The sequence below is a fragment of the Drosophila grimshawi genome, unplaced genomic scaffold, assembly GCF_018153295.1.
Source record: "Drosophila grimshawi isolate 15287-2541.00 unplaced genomic scaffold, ASM1815329v1 contig_59, whole genome shotgun sequence".
NCBI classification, from domain to species: Eukaryota; Metazoa; Arthropoda; class Insecta; order Diptera; family Drosophilidae; genus Drosophila; species Drosophila grimshawi.
Window position 1 is genome coordinate 337,458 of NW_025063406.1, and position 636 is coordinate 338,093.

Here is a 636-nt window from a genome sequence, read left to right on the forward strand (position 1 = left end):
ATATGCACTGCCAATTCTTTTTAAGTGCAAAAGTGATCAGAGGAGGGAAAACCGTTAATTTTAAAAGATTTGTATACAAATATATTTCAAAATGAAAACAATTTCTTAAATCTCTGTTCAAATTTGTACCTTGGAAAATGATTTTTCATGACTGAATACATTTTTCTAGCGGTACTTGTTGTACTAATGATTTTATTTTATTGATTTATTTCGACTCTTTTAGGATGGGATATATGGGCTGGCAATATAAATACATAAATACAAAATTAAATTACCTTTAATAATAAATTTATTATTAACAAAATATATATATATAAATAAATTGATAAATAATGGCCAAATGAAAGAAACCTTTTTCCAAGTGCAATCAGCTGGAACAAGATTTTACAGCTCTTTCTCACTTTCTTTTATTGGAAAGAAGTTTGATGAACCAGTGTCAGGGGCACTAACGCAGCTGACTGACGCAGTGATGAGGACAAAATTCAAATATTTCGAATACGTTGCAACCTCTATACAAATTTTCAACCTCGCTTGACAAGAGCTGAGCAAAAAACGGCTTCTTATCTTTGCTTTAGAAGCTCCCGCCAAGCAGACTCTGCGCCTATAAATTGCTGCGTCCCATTGCACAATTATTGC